Below are 14,332 nucleotides of genomic sequence, written 5' to 3'. Positions count from 1 at the left end.
CGTGTAATTTTCACAGCAATCTCTGTGAGTTGAGATCTACTTTTTACAGATGAGGAAATGAAGACAGGAGATGAAGTGTCCTGCCCAGGTCATAGGCTAGTCAGGGACAGGGCTGGAACTTAAACCAGAGCTGCCTGACCCAAAGCCTGTGCTTCTCCTTATTCCATGATACCTTGTGCTGTCATTGAAAGGAAAAGGGCAAAGAAGTGGGGAGCCGAGATGGAATTTGCCTGCTTCAGAATTTTGCATAAGGCTGACCTTGTCTAAAAGCATCACTTTGAAATCAGATGCACGTGGCAGTAAAAATGTCCTAATGCTGACTGATTCCAAGCCTTGGCTTTACCTAAAATTTATATAACACTGTAAAATGTTTTATGTGGAATGAGGTATGTGTTCATCAGGGACCTTTCTCCACTTGATCAGAGTGCTGTTTATCATTTCCTTATTCATTATCATAGCTAGTGTCCCCATTTTGGAGAAATGGACAGTATTCACACTCCTCATGTGAATCTCGCACGAATCTTGCCTGATTACCAGAAGGCTGGTGACAATCAGCTCTGAGGTCCCCTCCACCTCTAATTCCTTGCAGTATTTTGGCTGCGTGCTGTCAGACTCAGTCACAGTAAGCGGACTGCCTGTTTTCTGCACAAGTCCCTTAGGGGAGGATACGGGAATACTTCTCAGGTACCCACCACATTAGTCACCGCCAGCAATGCAGCAAACCTCCTTGAGCTCCCCTGTCACTGACACTCACTCACCTGAGGACATTTAATGCTCGTCTGGGATTATTCGTGCCCCTCACTCCTGCATTTTTGGGAGAGCGCTGGGGAAACACGGTCTCTGGTGAATTTCCCTGTTTCCCTGACACAGGCCACCATCAGGCTTTGAGAGGCAGGTCTATTCCACCCCGCTCGGTATTCTTTCACAGCAACCACAAAACCACGCTTTCTCTATTAAGTACACATTCCTAGGACTATAACAAAAGGCTTCTGTGAGCCCTAGAGCAGCACGGGAGGGCACCACACGAAGGGCTGAAGATTTAAAGGGTTTCATTTCTTCCTTGCTGGAGACCGTATTGTGTTTGAATGCAGTTTGGAATCTGCTTCTCCACCATAAGGGGAAATAGAAATCTGCCCTAAAGCTGCACAGGGACCCCGACTGGTCTTTATCCTTCTCACTTAGTGATTCCCTGCCACGGGGCTCCCTGACATTCATGAGACCCCAGGAAGCCCAGGGTGAATGTCCTCCCTTTGCTGAGTGGCTCCCCAGCCAGGCCAGTTCTGTCCCGCCAGAGCCACAGCTAAGCTGCCCTCCCGGGATGGCAAGATTCATTGTGTTAGAAGAGATACAGGAAATCAGAAATGTCCATCCTCCCCAGGCAGGGAGGACTGAATTCTACAGAGCAAGTGGCGAGTATTGAAAGGAAAGTGTCCTCCCCTCCCCTTCTCTCTGCAGCCCACCACCAGGGCACCCCGTCCCGCTGTCGTGCTTTGAGGGGGGGAAACCTTCCCTGCCTGGTGGTGCCGTGGGCTTGGCCATGCTGCCACGCTCTTGCTTTTTCAGTAGCAGAGTTAATGTGGCCATGACTCAGAATGATGGGACCCCAGACGCTGAGGAAGTGAACTAACTTCATTTCGGCTCACAGAGGACTCGTAGTCAACAGAATAGGTTTCGTGTTCTAATGAAACAGCGCAGAAACTCTGTCCTTGGTGGCTAAGTGGTGTGTGGTGTGACTCTCTCTCTCTCTCCCTCCGTCTCTCCTTCATTCCCGGCTCTCTCTCTCTCTTTCTTCAAGTCAGAGCTGAGAGCTCTAATTCCAGTCCAAGTTCCTTTAAGCAAAGGGTCCTTCTGAACATGACCTTAAAAGATTTCTTCGTGTGATGTGCCCATCCCGAGCTGCATGTTGTTCCTTGGATTTAGGAAAAGACTGGAGAAATCTTCCACTCCATTTAAGGAGAGCCTGTATCGTTAGTGGATAGGGCCTTGGGCACAGAAGGAACAAGTTACAATTATATAGCACCTTTCTTCCAGGGAATACCAAGCACTTCCTTGTAAATCCTGTTCTATTCTCACAGAACATGAGATATTTCCTAGAAGTGATTTAGGCTCTTTTGGAAAATGTATTGATTCTCTTAACCATCGTGAACCCAGTTACAGTAAAACCTCTATTATCTGATCTTCTGTGACTTCGTAAAGCTATTATTAACTGGCACGTTATATATTTCACCAGTACAATGACAGCTGATATTTATAATAGTGACCCTGAACTTCTGTAAGCTCCTGCATTACCCACTCAGGAATCAAAGAAAATGAAATTGTATTCAATAGAGTTTGTTATGTTGTATCTATTTTATTATATTCAGATCTTTTTTAAGGGGATCCAAGTCGACCGTGAATTCCCAGAGTAGTACCAATTTTAAATATATATATATATATTTTTTTTTTTTTTTTTTTTTTTTTTTTTCCTGTACGTGGGCCTCTCACTGTTGTGGGCTCTCCCGTTGCGGAGCACAGGCTCCGGACGCACAGGCCCAGCAGCCATGGCTCACGGGGCCAGCCGCTCCGCGGCATGTGGGATCCTCCCAGACCGGGGCACGAACCTGCGTCCCCTGCATCGGCAGGTGGACTCCCAACCACTGCGCCACCAAGGAAGCCCAATTTTAAATATTTTATCCTTTCCCGGCATTATAAACCAAACCTTGTTTAAACAAAAAAAAATTTCAATGTTTTGGGTTCAAGCTACAGGTGATGACAGCTCAAATCTGACCAGGAAACAAAATTTCTTTTTCAGAGCAGGTATAGCAGATATAAAGTATCATAAATATTGTCACCCAGGTATGGGAGAGATCATCCTAAACTGTCCCCACCATTACTCTCTGATATCTTAGCCCATCTCTGCTAGGTGTTCTGAGTCGTGCCAGGGTTTGACACCATCATGCAGAGACTGACAGTAGTTTTGCCTCCACATCACAGTGGCTCAGATCCATGGCCCTCCTTCCTGAGCTCTGCACCTCTCTCTCAGGCTTTGCTGTGAGATGTGGTTTGTATCATTTTCCTCGAAGGAAACCTTATATAGAAAGACAAGTGCGATAAACAATGAGGAGACTTTAAGAAATTAGAATTCTACAGGCATCTAGGAAAGGGGTTAATAATGACAAAAGGCACCCCAAGGGTCTTCCCTGGTGGCGCAGTGGTTAAGAATCCGCCTGCCAATGCAAGGGACACGGGTTTGAGCCCTGGTCCGGGAAGATCCCACGTGCTGCGGAGCAACTAAGCCCGTGCACCACAACTACTGAGGCTGCGCTCTAGAGCCCGTGAGCCACAACTACTGAGCCCACATTCCACAACTACTGAAGCCCATGCACCTAGAAGCTGTGCTTCACAACAAGAGAAGCCACCGCAGTGAGAAGCCCTTGCACCACAACGAAGAGTAGCCCCTGCTCACAACAACGAAGACCCAGTGCAGCCAAAAATAAATAAATTTATTTTTTTTAAAAAGCCACCCCAGGGGAAGAGATGTGAGCAGAGTGCCACTCCCCCACTACCTCTGCCTTGCATCCAGCGTGATGCCAACTTCCACCAGGGTAGCCCTGGTACAGGGGCAGGGACCTGGCTGCTGTTTCTGCAGGTTCAGCTCAGAAAGCTGGGAGCTGGCACCGAACAAGAGCTAAAGGAGAAGGAAACAGAGGCCCTAAAGCAACAGAAAAGGATATACCCCACTCTCCTGTGGTCCAACAGTTCACACACTTGGCTGGAGAAGTCGAAGCATACCGCAAATAGGGTATCTGCTTATCGTTGAATGCAGCCATGTCGTAATGTCGAAGGACGACCTTCGTGTCCATTGCCTCGTGTGATCTCACAACAGCCCTGCGAGGTAGGCATGATAGAAAGAGTCACCCCGTGTTACAGAGGAGAAAACATTTCCAAAGGCAGTGGTGCCTTAGCTAAGTCCTATCCAAACAAGGAAGGTGACAAAGCCAGAACCAGAGCACAAGTCTTCCGATTCCTTATCCACAATTCCCTGATGCCCATAATCCCCTGATAGAGTAGGGTCACGCTTTAAGGTGACTGGTTCCCCAGGGCCTGGTTGTAAACAGGTGGATGAGTGTGGAGAGTACCTTTGAGGACACTGACCCACAGGGCCACCTCTACTTTCAGAGTTCAGTGTATTAGACGAACCCTGGAACGAGAGCCTGCGTCCTCACTGCTAATCCTGGCCCTAACCTTGAACTAGTTGGGCGACTTAGAGCAAGCCGGTCGGCCTCCTTCCCTTCTGCATGCTCAGCTGGAAATGAGACAATAATGTCTGTACCACTGACCCACCTGGCTGCTGTGAAGGCCAGATGAGGTGTAGCCTTTGAAAGCCCTTTGTTGCCAGATGTAAGCTCACATCTCCATTTCCCATGATTTGACTCAGAGGAAAAGGGCATCCAGGTAAAGGGTGTGATGACTTAGGTTTGAGGGTATTTGTGGACAGGATGCAACAAACAGATTCATTTGACTGGGGGCAAAGAACAGTATTCTGGGTATAGTAGAAATGCCTGGAACCGGCAATCATTGTAGGATTTGAAACTCAAAAATTATGCAAAAGGCAATTCCATCACAGTTTTGTTTGTTTGTTTTTTGCACTATTCACCGCCTCTGAGGATGACATGAGACACGTCAAATCCTTCCTGGGGTGGTAATTTATAAAAGCCTTCACCAAGAAGGTGACCCTTGAGAAATCTTAGCATATTTTGAAGCATGCGTGGTTCACTCGGCCAAAAACAGCAGCGGCCCATCCCAGGCAGACGGGGTGGCCCGTGCAAAGGCCAGAGAATGTGGCGCCTCTGGGAATCGCAAGCAGGTCCATGAGACATGGTGAGTTAGGCAGGGGCTGAGGAGGCCCGGGGAGGCTTCTGAAAATGTTTACGCAAAGGAGCAACACAGCTCTGTGTTTTAAAAAGACTGCTGCCTCAAACCCAGTGCTCAGCTACCTGACCCTTTTAGTTTTATTGGATAGAGGGCAGATCTCAAGGTGTGCAGAGATACTGGACAGGGCGCCTGAAGTCTTCCCGGCTTCCCTGGCCCCCTCTCTCCATGAGCCCACACTCAGCCGTCTTCCTCTGTCTAAGCCAAAGGATGCAGGGGTGCCAGGGAGCCCCGAGCTTGGTAAGGAAGGCTGGAAAGGAGTTGGTCAGCTGGAGGGTCCATACCACAGCGGATAATTTGCTAGCATTAAGTCACTCAGATTAAACCATCTCCTGCTTTTCCTTGATATTTCTCTGGAGCAAATGGAAACTTTAATCAGACACCAGCTTCTTTCCATCCTTCCATTGGACGCACAGCCCACGCAGAATTCAGACGTTCACAGTCCCCAGCCATGGACAGCGTGTGCTATTAGGGTTATACGCTCCAGGCTTTCGAGCCACCTGGTGATGTGCTGTGAACTGGGGGTGTGGGGATCTGAACTCGGGAGTCAAGCGGTCTGGGCTGTGAGTCCTGGTCCCACCGCTCACGGGGCACAGGATCTTTGTAGGTCATTTAACCCACGTTCCGTGTCTGCGTTTTCTCCTCTGAAAAAAATGAGGACAGTAACATCCACCTTCCAGAGCTACTGTACGGATCAAACAGATAGAATCTCCAAAGCACCAGGTATATAGTAAAATCTCAATTTATGCTTTTCCTTTCCATGCCAGAAGTTTTCAGTAATTATTCTCTTAGAAGCAAACGGAAGAGACCCTTAGGAAGGGAGAAGAGCCAATGAATAACTCAACTGACTAGGGCCCCAAATGTCCTATACACTGGCCTAGTATTCTAACCCCTAGACCTAATTTCTAGCTCAATGCCTACCCAGCCAATAGTAGGATTTTCTAGCCAGAAAGACAGCACTCATAGGGTATACTCAATATTAATACACAAATCATTATTACTTGTCAAAAGGCTTCTCGCTCTTTCCGTGGCCACAAAAGGCACACCCCAGCCTGGCACCATGCCAGGTCAAGTGCATGAACACAACCAGGCTGGGTTCCATGGTGGAGAGGGTGGTACCACATCAGAGACAAGTAAGCTTTGCATTCGGAGCTTATTGCCCAGTGGGGAAGAAGCATAAGCATGGATAAACCTAACTTAACACAGCTTCTGGAAGTCCCCTCTCCAGCTTCAGGGTGCTCTGGAAGCAAAAAGACAGGAGAAAAGACATTTTTGGAAGAAGGCATCAGGGAAAGAATGCCTTTAGTGCCAGGCCTTAAAGGAGAGGTGCGTTCCAGCAGGGAAAGCCGGAGGGAAAGCAGGGTCGGGTCGGAAGCAGCAAGCCCATGAGCAGAGGGGCGCAGGGAGTGGCTGGACCAGGGCAGGCAGGAGAGGATGTCAGGTGAAAGGGCTCGGGTGGGAGCCACATTAGGGTGGTGAACGCCTTTGTGAAGAGAGTGATTTTATTCTGTATGTATTTGATGGGGAGCCTTGAAGCTGTTTAATCAAAGAAGCAATGGGGATGGTCCTTGAGGAGGATTTCTCTGGGAATACTGTATAGTCTGACGGCATATTTGTTGTGGTTTTGGCTTTATACCAGTTGCGATCTGGAGCTTGATGTCTCTGAGCCTACAATCTGCATTTCCAGAAAAGACTGGGTCAGTGTGTTTCCTCCACGGGATGCTGCTCTTCGAGCCTTAGACTGTCCCCAGCCAGCGCTCTCCCGTTCCCTGCAGCTGGTGTGCACTCAGGCCCCGCAGTTCCTAACCTACAACCCCTCCCCCTCCCCCTCCCCCTCCCCTCCCTCCCCTCCCCCTCCATTACCCCAGCCTCTCTGCACTCAGGCCCAGCTCACTGCTCACTCCAGTCACAGCACGAGAAATCTCCCCTCGCTGCACGCAGGGCACCTTCCCCCGAGCTCAGCTCCTGTGCCCCAGCCTCCCCAGTTGGGGATCGTCTCCCTTCTCTGCTCTCAGCCTCTTTCTCATTTGCATCTCGGTCCCTTCCATCTTGAAAGAAATCTGCCTGGATTGGACATCACTCTTCGCGACCACCCCATCTCTTTGTTCCGCCTCCCAGCCGAGTTTGTGCAAGGATTGTCTACATCTACTCCTCATTTCCTCACCTCCCATGCGTGCCTCAACCCACTGGGAGCTGGTTTCCACCCCCCTTACACCTCCGCTCTGGCTAGAATCACCTGATGCTAAATCCACTGGACATGCCTTGGTCCTCCTTATCCTGCCTCTCGTCGTGAGTCTGACTACCTCCTGAGACTCGCTCCGTCTTGGCCCGCGAGGTGCCACTCTCCCCTGGCTTGTCTCCTGCTGCCCCTTAAAGGGTACGTACACCTTTTTAAAACACTTTGCTCCTTAAGTGTTTTCCTTAAATCTCATCTACTGCAGTAGCTTCAAGAATCTCCAGTATGATGATGACTCCCAGATATCTTCTATATCTCACCTAGATGTTTCTCTTAAGTACCAGGCGCACGTATACAACTGTGTGGGACTGCACCTCTCCACCTAGCTAGCCCACAGTCACCTCACATGAAACAAAATACACTTTCTCCCCATCAGTCCTCTGCAGCCTGGGATGGATGGACACCACTGTCTGGTGGCAGGGATCAGAAGCCTGGATTTTGTTGTGGACTGCTTCCTCCACACTGAGTTCATCTCCAAGTTCTGACAGTTCTACCTCCGTTGATATCTTGAGCCCATTCTTGCTCCATTCCTTCTGCTTTAGTTCAGGCTAACATGATCTGTCATCTCCATTTCTACAGCAGCCTTCAGACTGATCTTGTACCAGTCTGGCCCTGTTCACATTCATCCTCCACTCTGCAGCTGGAGTGACCATTGGAAAACAAGATCTGATTATGTTACTCCCTTGTTTAAAATCCTTCAATGACTCCAAGCAGCCTTAGGATAAAGTCTAAACTCCTTAGTACAACAGGCCCTTTCTAAAAATGGCTAACATTTATCAAGTGCCTCATCAATGCCAGGCACTGTTCTAAGAGCGTTACACACGTCTCAACATTCTGAGTGCTCACAACTCCCCTATGTGCGTCCTGTTTACTATCCCAGTTTTACAGTTGAGGAAACTGTGTGATCTTGCCCAACATCACACAGTAAGTTAGGGAGCCAAGATTTAAACCCACACTGTGATACACCATCTTTTCTTCACAGGGCATAGCTTCTCGTTCATTCAAAAATATTGATCACCTGCAGTGTGCCAGAAACTGCTTGAAGCATCGGGGATATAGCAGTACTTAGAACAGTTCTTTCACTGCTATCTTAGATTCTTGTAACTAATTACAGTAAAGATCAAAATATGTTTAATCAGGAGTCTACCTTGGAGTCATAACAAAGGAGTTTTGCAAGCATATTCAGAGACTGGATGTCAAGATAAAATAACTTTAATGATAGTAATATTTGCTTCATTTAGTCTTCCGGAGTATAAAGTTGCATTTAAAAGATTTTTAAATGTGCCTATTCTTCAGTCCAGTGAACACCAAAAAGATAAATAGCAAAGCAGGTTGAAAAAAATCCGTTTACGTTCTAGTGAATAAAATGAATAGTAAACAAGATAAATAGTAAAATATATAGATTTGATAGTGATAAGTGCTATGGAGAAAATAAAGCAGGGAAGATGATAAGGAAGAGTGAGAGAACAGAGGTTTGTAGTTTTATGTGGAATGTCTAGGGAGGACTTGAAGGAAGTGGGGATGTCTGGGAGAAGAATACTCCAGCTAAACACACAGCAAGTACAAGGGCCCTGAGGTAGGAATGTGCCTGGTATGTGTGAGGAAAAGCAAAGGGGTCAGGGTGGGTAGAGCAGAATGAGGGAGGGGAAAGTTGGGAGGAAGCGGGTTTAGACAGGGGTTAGATCATGTGGAGCCCAAAGGTCATTTTAAGGATTTTGAGCTTAACTCTGCTTGAGAGGGGGTGGGCCCTGGGGGATTTCGAGCAGAGCAGTGACATGTTTTAAATGGATCCTTCTGGCGGTATATTGAGAATGGACTGTAGGGGAACAAGGGTGGAAGCTGGGGGACGGTTTCGGGACCAGTAACAATAATCCAGGTGAGAGGTGATGGTGGGTGGCACTAAAGTGGCAGCAGCAGAGGTGACGAGAGTGGTCAGATTCTGGATACATTTTTTAAAAAATATATTTATTGATTTATTTGGCTGCGCCAGGTCTTAGTAGTGGCACGCGGGATCTTTGTTGCGGCTTGCGGGATTGTTACTTGCAGCACGTGGAATCTAGCTCCCTAACCAGGGATCGAACCCAGGCCCCCTGCATTGGGAGTGTGGAGTCCTAACCACTGGACCACCAGGGAAGTCCCAGATTCTGGATACATTTTGAAGGCAGAGCCAACAGCACTTGCTGCCGGAATGGATGACTGCAAGGTGTGGGGCGTAGGCAACAGGAAGAATAGACTTGGCATTCTCTGAGATGGGAAAGACTGGGTACAGCAGATTTAGATGGGGGACAGCAAGGGGGCGGTTTGGGACATATTAAGTCTGAGATGCCAGTTAGGCATCAACGTGGAGCTGCTCCATCGCCCCCTCCCCTCCTTTAAACACATATTCACGAACACCTCGTGTTTTGTCCCACTGAACTACTCAGAGCTTCCCAAACTGGCTTTGCTCTCTCGCATGTCCAGGTTCTTGTATCCCCCGTTCCCTCTGCCAGGAAAGCTGTCCCCTGATCCTTCAGTTCAGTAAGTCTTCCCCGGTCTTGCACTCATGCACAGACGTGTCAACGTCTCTTTACATTCCTTTCTTCCTACCAGCATCCGTGTGTCATTCACCTCGGTGTACCCCACACCTGACACAAGATGCAGTGCACGGGGTGGGGGCCTAATTTGTTAGATGGCTGGGTGAGTGGAGGAATAGGGAGACAGATGGACAGAGGAGACCTCAGCACAGTTAGACAAACTGTGTTTTAATGGGACTGATGGGAATTCCCCTGGAACAGTGCCAGGTGACATCGCCCCAGACTGAAATGAAAGAAACAGCAGATGTCAGGAAGTTTCTGTGTTAATCCTGAATTTCTGTGTTCTAGTCTGCGTTAGAACACTCCAGCATGGGTCCCTCGTTCCCGCACCCTCCCCACCCTCCTGCCCTGGTCCTGAGTCCCGATCTCATTAAGCGAAAGCCTCAGTGAATATATATACCCTCTACTTTACACAGCCAGGTCTGTAGGGGAGATTTTGTTATGAAACCGGAAGAGAGTTTAACCTGACGACGGGCCGCGAGCCTGCTTCCCACGGGCCCCCGGCTCTGCCAAAACGATCAGGCGTCATTATTTAGGAAGCTGCCCCGGCCAGGCATCACTAATTTGGACATCACTAACTCAGATGCCTATTCATACAAATGAGCAATGACTGCAAAGTGCTTTTGTCAGTGAATTGCCAGCAGAGACAAGAGAAGGGGGTGAAGTGAAGGGAAGGCGCTAGAACATTTGAGCTTTGTTTCCTTTCCCGAAAGGACAGTCATTGCTTCCTGGAAGCGGCATTTGGCAACAGGCACGGAGAATGGGAAAGATTTATTCCCCTTGGCCAAAGCGTGACAGTTCAGCTTGAATATCTCAAATCGATCCATTTCTTGCAAAGTTTCCAAGGGCTGCAGTAAAAAAGCCATTTTTAAAAATGATCATTTTTGCGGCTGCAGCCTCTGATGAGACCTGCCTGTCAGGGTTGAGTCGGGTCTTCTAAACTGACCAGACTCTAATGAGAAAGAAGGTTTTTAAAAAGCATGAAAGCTAAGTGAGGGCGGACGGCAAACGGACCACACCTGCAGAGCCTCTGGCATCCCGCGGCTCGTTGCTTTGCGGGGCTCCTTCTGAGATGAGCAGATGACTTGCTCCTCCTCGGGCTTCTGTGGGAAATCTGTGACGAACACAGAACTCCATCTTTCTTTGAGCTGCAGTTTGTCACGGAGCCGAGGAAAGACTCATTTGGGGGAGATCTTCACTGTTATCTAGGACTTCTGAGATGTCTAGCCTGCAGGCTGAGTCACTGAGATCTTTGTGAATTTTTAGAGACTCTGCAGTTTTTGACATCTGACAGCCTTGACTTTTTCATGAGAAGAAGTGTGGAAAGACAGTGAAAGGTCAGCTGTCTGTATTGTTGTCATTGTTGCTATTGTTTTAATCCCCACTAGAAATTCCTTCCCTTTGGAAGTTTTATCTTCACTAGAATAGTTTCTTAGTCCTTTCACTTAGGGAAGCCGTGTGTTCCCTGCCTTGACGTCGATGCCCATTGAGGCTCACGGACATTTTACATTGTGTCTTCCCTCTGGTGTTGTGTCTGTGCTTCTTGCACTTAGGGCTATTGCCCCCTTTGGTGTGGTCAGAGGCCCCTCACATTTAAAAAAAAATTTTATTGGAGTCTAGTTGATTTACACTGCTGTGTTAGTTTCAGGTGTACAGCAAAGTGCATCAGCTATACATATACATATATCCACTCTTTTTTAGATTCTATTCCCATATAGGCCATTAAAGAGTACCGAGTAGAGTTCCCTGTGCTATACAATAGGTCCTTGTTAGTTATCTATTTTATATATAGTAGTGTATATATGTCCACCCCAATCTCCCAGTTTATCCCTCCCCCCTTACCTCCTGGTAACCATAAGTTTGTTTTCTACATCTGTAACTCTCTTTCTGTTTTATAGATAAGTTCATTCGTAGCCTTTTTTTAGATTCCACATATAAGCGATATCATATGATATTTATCTTTCTCTGTCTGATTTACTTCACTCAGTATGACGATCTCTAGGTCCATCCATGTTGCTGCAAATGGCATTATTTCATTTTTTATGGCTGAGTAATATTCCATTGTATATATGTACCACGCCTTCTTTATCCATTCCTCTGTTGATGGACATTTAGGTTGCTTCCATGTCCTGGCTATTGTAAATAGTGCTGCAATGAACATTGGGGTGCATGTATCTTTTTGAATTATGGTTTTCTCCAGATATATGCCCAAGAGTGGGATTTCTGGATCACATGGTAGTTCTGTTTTTAGTTTTTTTGTTTTGGTTTTTGTTTTTGTTTTTGCGGTACGCGGGCCTCTCACTGCTGTGGCCTGTCCTGTTGCGGAGCACAGGCTCCAGACGCGCAGGCTCAGTGGCCATGGCTCACGAGCCCAGCCACTCCGCGGCATGTGGGATCCTCCCAGACCAGAGCACGAACCCGTATCCCCTGCATCGGCAGGTGGACTCTCAACCACTGCGCCACCAGGGAAGCCCTGTTTTTAGTTTTTTAAGGAGCCTCCATACTGTTCTCCATAGTGGCTGTACCAATTTACATTCCCACCAACAGTGTAGGAAGATTCTCTTTTCTCCACACCCTCTCCAGCATTTATTGTTTGTAGATTTTTTGATGATGGCCATTCTGACCGGTGTGAGGTGATACCTCATCGTAGTTTTGATTTGCATTTCCCTAATAATTAGTGATGTTGAGCATCTTTTCATGTGCTTTTTAGCCTTCTGTATGAGAGACGCCTCACATTAATTATCACATTTTTGCTTACTGCTACAAAACCCAGCAACAGTTCATCAAGAGACACAAGAAGATCGGTGCTCTTTTTTATGAGACACCAGAGGGATGCTGTCCCTGCCAATAGAAATTATTCTGGGACAGAGTCTGGGATGACAGCACAGGCAGCAGCATAGTTTTTAATCTCTTAGAACCCCCAGGTAAGAGCAGAGTAACTCAATAGCAAAACTTCAAACCCATGAACAGTGACAAAACTAGGTGACAGGTTATTCCCAAGATACAATGGGGCTTTTAGATGTTAGAACAGGAAAAGCCCCCAATAGTACAGGAAAGCATAGAGGGTCAGTCTGAGAGGAATAGCTGAAAGTGGGGGTCCTTTCACTGATTCCAAGAGGGATGAGTACAGGTAGCCTGAAGGGAGGTCTGAAGGATCCAGAGCTTTTCAGCCACTGTGAGCTCTGGAACTAAGCAACCAGGTCCTCCTCCAGAACGACCCTACAGTGAGAAGCTGCCCGGAGTAGAATCAAATTGGACAGGGTGGGAACAACAGAAACTTAGGGGAAAAAGTCCCCATAAGGAAACAGAACCAGGAAATTTCAGCAGTGGTATATTTGAACATGACATGAATGTAATGGAAGAGAGAGCTTTGTATAGTTAGAATGACGCCATGTTCTAAAAGTTCAGGAAAACTAATTTCACAGGGAAACAAGCAATAGAAAAGCAGTGAGTTCAAATCCCATACAAAGTTTTTATAAGATAAAAGAAAATCAGAAGCAGAATAATATTTCTAAAGAAAGCATGCCAAAAAGACATGGCTTTGGAAAAATTCAGAACTGTGACCTATGTCCAAATGAGCTGAAAGACATTAAGAAAATGATATAAAATATGGGGGGGAAAAAACCAACATAAATCAGAATTAGGAAAACTTAGAAATGAGATGACGGAACTCAGGAAAGAATTTTAAATGAAAAAAAATGAAAAGTAAACTAGTAAGAATACAAGATGAACATATACAAAAGGTAATTTTTAAGAGAAATGGAAGGAGAAAAGCAAACATTTTAAAAGTAAAAAAGAGATACAGGGCTTCCCTGGTGGCGCAGTGGTTGAGAGTCCACCTGCCGATGCAGGGGACACGGGTTCGTGCCCCGGTCCAGGAAGATCCCACATGCCACAGAGCGGCTGGGCCCGTGAGCCATGGCCGCTGGGCCTGCGCGTCCGGAGCCTCTGCTCTGCAATGGGAGAGGCCACAGCAGTGAGAGGCCCGCGTACCGCAAAAAAAAAAAAAAGAGAGATACATTTCAAGAGAAAGGGACAGATATTGAAGAGGGGCAGAGGGATTTCAGTATGTGATTAATAGGAGCCTCTGAAGAAGGAAAACTAATAAGCAAGCTTGGGTCTGCACCACTCTGATCTCTGCCTCTGTCTTCACACGGCTGTCTCCTCTTCTGTGTCTCTCCTCCATGTTCTCTCATGAGGACCCTTGTCATTAGACTTAAGGCCCCCAAACAATCCAGGATGATCTCATCTCGAGATCCGTAATTACATCTGCAAAGGTCTTTTTTCAAGCAAGGCCACATTCACAGGTTCTAGGGGTTAGAACACAGACAACGTCTTTTGGGGGCCACCTTTCAACCCTCTATAGTTGCTGAGCTAGCAGGTGCCAAGAAACAGGATTTGAATCTCATTTTATAATCAAGTTGCGAAAGGACAATTTTAATATTTCCAGCAAATTAGCAATTCCTGCGAAGAAACTAAAGTAGGCAGCATGCTTTATAAATAGCAGGACAGCAGGAGGTCAGCCTGTGAGCACCTGGAGACCTTGCCCTGGCCCCGCCTCTGCCCAGCGTCTCAGAAGCACGTGTGCACTTTGTGAGTGAACATTCCTGGT

At 47.3% G+C, this 14,332-nt stretch overlaps 1 protein-coding gene across 2 annotated transcripts in view; it reads left to right on the top strand.

The window, feature by feature from the left end:
* The window catches only part of ETV6 (ETS variant transcription factor 6), a gene marked incomplete at its 5' end in the record, with an annotated part of 247,746 nt that overhangs the window by 167,896 nt on the left and 65,518 nt on the right, over positions 1 to 14,332 (top strand). The gene's annotated exons all lie outside the window — the stretch shown is intronic.

The sequence above is a fragment of the Hyperoodon ampullatus genome, assembly GCF_949752795.1.
Source record: "Hyperoodon ampullatus genome assembly, chromosome: 11".
Lineage (NCBI taxonomy): Eukaryota > Metazoa > Chordata > Mammalia > Artiodactyla > Ziphiidae > Hyperoodon > Hyperoodon ampullatus.
This window is presented reverse-complemented; position numbering and strand designations above follow the sequence as displayed.